Source organism: Etheostoma cragini, chromosome 7, assembly GCF_013103735.1.
Source record: "Etheostoma cragini isolate CJK2018 chromosome 7, CSU_Ecrag_1.0, whole genome shotgun sequence".
In the NCBI taxonomy this organism is placed as follows: domain Eukaryota; kingdom Metazoa; phylum Chordata; class Actinopteri; order Perciformes; family Percidae; genus Etheostoma; species Etheostoma cragini.
The window spans coordinates 26,791,011-26,794,244 of NC_048413.1; the positions used below are offsets into that span (position 1 = coordinate 26,791,011).

At 39.1% G+C, this 3,234-nt stretch overlaps 1 protein-coding gene across 3 annotated transcripts in view; it reads right to left on the reverse strand.

The window, feature by feature from the left end:
* Positions 1 to 3,234, reverse strand: part of plch2a (phospholipase C, eta 2a) — a 164,424-nt gene that overhangs the window by 82,989 nt on the left and 78,201 nt on the right. The window lies entirely within an intron of this gene.

Sequence of the window (3,234 nt, forward strand, 5' to 3'; positions counted from 1 at the left end):
GGGGGGGCAGCACCCCCGAGGCCACGGAGGACGCCTCATATTCTGCCGTGACATTCTTCTCACGTAGCCGCTAATGAAACAACAGTGTGTGTACTGTAGAGGCTGAACTGGAAACAACTCGGCCGTGACCTACGCAGCGAGGCGAGACCCATCTGCTGCCACCTGGGGTTCACTTTCTACCTGATTACCTGCAGGAATCTCCGAATGTGACCCCAAAATGCAGCGGTGGAATGTAAGTGAGACGTTAACTCCAGGACTGCACTTAAGTTCAAATGTTAGGGTGTACTTGAACTGGGCCAAGCATCGTCCACAGCAGCTTCTGAGATCTGGATATGTCGAATGCTTTTGATTTGATTGGACTTTCTCCAGTTATATTGTTAACTCCTTAACCCTCGTGTTGTCTACGCATCCAAATTGAAAATCAACACTTTTGTTGATGCTTTTTTTCAATGACTTTAACTTTTTCTTACGTTTTTGTCCCTTTTTTTTAACACTTTTGACACTTTTTTTAAATATTTGTCACTTTTTTTGAAGTTTTCAACACTACGTAACACTAACTTATAAACTTTAGTTTCACAGTTATCTTGGAATTTATGGTCAATAAACCTCATTTATAGGAAATTATACCTAATGTTTGAGTTAGAAATGAAGAAATTAGGAATTATTGAGACTAAAATTAAAGGAATGGATGTTGATGGTAATCACAGACTGGAATATGTCAACTTTTACTCAATACTATTTCAAAAACACTTCAATGATATTCTCCAAATGCTATAAAATTAAATAAGACGTCCCAAAATTAATGAAAGTAGAGATCTGTACTTGCCAAAGAGCTTTGTGTTGAATCAATCATGTTAATTTGGGGAATTAAAAAGAACATTGATATAGGAAAACGGGTCCATTGGACCCGAGGACAATGTGAGGGTTAAGTCTGTCCCATGTAAATTCCATGAATAAAGCTGTAAGCAAAAGCTTATTCCCATCTAAAAGTGTGTCCTTCCAGTCCATATTTCATGAGGATGCATGCAGATGGATGCACAAACTGTACTTTTCAATAATTTGGACCCAAACTAAAAGCCTACTCTCATCTGCTGACAGATTTTATTCTCAATACAAAAAACAAGACATAATGGAAATGATGGGCTCAGTTTTTCTGTCATCCACCTCTGATATGACTGGCATTCCTTAATGCCTTGTTTCTCTCCATTAAATCAGATTTTCAGTACTGAAAGTGGTGTGTCACTCCATCCATTATGTGTCTGTCCATCCATCCGACACATGTTTTTATTTTTATTTTAAAGTAAACAACAAAACCAGTCATTTCCAGACCCAAACGGAGTCTGCGGATTTTTCTTTTCTTCAATTTTCAGCGGTAATCCACAACAAATATCTGAGAATGGAGATGGGTTAACATTCATTCCCGGGCCAATCAATTGGACAATAATGTCCATAGTAAGACAACACATATACACTCAACTACTGAAAGACGGGATAGAGATGGTGTTCCATGAATATTACTAAAAACACACTGCTAATGCAGATGACATGTTTGGATTGATTACAGAACAGCTGTTACTTCACCACACAGTGGTTCTTCTTTAAAAAAGACTTGAGTTTTCTTCCTAGCAAAAAAGTTCGTATCAATGAGCAATAATCACAATTTAGTCAGTACCCGATGCCTGAAATGTAAAAATAACATCAGTTTACCATTGATGTCAGTTATGTCCAGCAAAACCATTTTTAAAATGGTTTTGGAAGAGGAATAGGGCCCCATGTGAAAAATGTATTTGATTTCTGAGTTTAAAGTCTGAATTGTAGAGTGTGGTCTAGACTTACTCTTATCTGTAAAGTGTCTCGAGATAACTGTTGTTATGATTCAATACTATAAATAAAACTGAATTGAAAAAAATCATATTTAAAGTGACTTTATTCTCAGAAATCTGACTTTAAACTGAAAACTCAAGTATATTTTTCACTTGGCCCTAATCCTCTCCAAAAAAATGGACTTTTATGACATGCTGCAGATTTTCTTACTCCCCAGAGTCACCTCAAATGTTAGGGGGGGCCCTCTGACCTCTCGAGTATGTCGCTCCACCATCAAATCCCCCCATCATCAATGAGATTTATTGAAGAGCACAGCTTGCCATGCAATGTACTAACCACATGAGATGCACCAGTTCACTATGGACACTCAAAAGAGCTTTAACTGCATTGTCATCAGCTGACTGGGGGCCTTTCCTCATAACCAACCAGATCACCAATCACCATTAAACAGACCAGAGTGACTCAGAGTGAAACATGAGTCCAACTCATGCCTCCAGTTCCCAGTGCTATCAACTTGCGTTCCTACCCGCCTTTTTTTTTGCTGTAGCTTTAATATCAAACAGCAGCAGATTTCCTTGACAGCGGTAGTGATTCAACTCCTCCACCCTGGAGCTTTTGGCAAAATCCTTCGCATGCACCCAAAGAAAAAGTCATTATCATTCCTGTCAAGACAGATTCCACCTGCACCTTGAGCCTTATTTTAAGAGATTTCCATTCATGCCAGGGGGGGCATGAAAGCATGCTCATCACACATCTCATGTAGTCTTTAAGTAAGATATAACACTTGATATCTTCTTTATGATCCGTGACACGGGTTACACATTGTGCCATAGCTTTATACTCTGATAAAGGGCTTAGAGCCATTAAGGTAACGGGGTGTACTGAGGAGAAGGAGGGAAGGAGGGAAGGAGGAGAGGAGGGAAGGAGGGAAGGCAAATTTCATTCAATGATCAATATTCCTGCAGGTGAGCTGGTCAATGGCACGTATGGCAGCATTAATGTAAAGCACAATAGTTTCTGTGAATTTATATATATATAAAAAACATCTCCTCACTATCTAATTTTTTCTTTTTACTGTCACAACAGAACAGAGGAACATCAAAAAATATTAAAGTTCTGATAAATAAAATGTGAAAAAATACAAACTTCATAACTTCAAAACAAAAGTTATGAAGTTAGGAAGTCCTTAAGTCCGTTGAACAAAAACACATTAACAAAAAAATAATCAGTGTGGCCAACAAGGACGTCGTAGAGCGCCCTCTGGTGGACAGACTATGCAACACCATCACTAACGGGGTCGTTGTAGAGCGTCCTCTGATGGACAGACTATGGAACGCCATCGCTAACAGGGACGTTGTAGAGCGTCCTCTGGTGGACAGACTATGCAACACCATCACTAACAGGGACGTT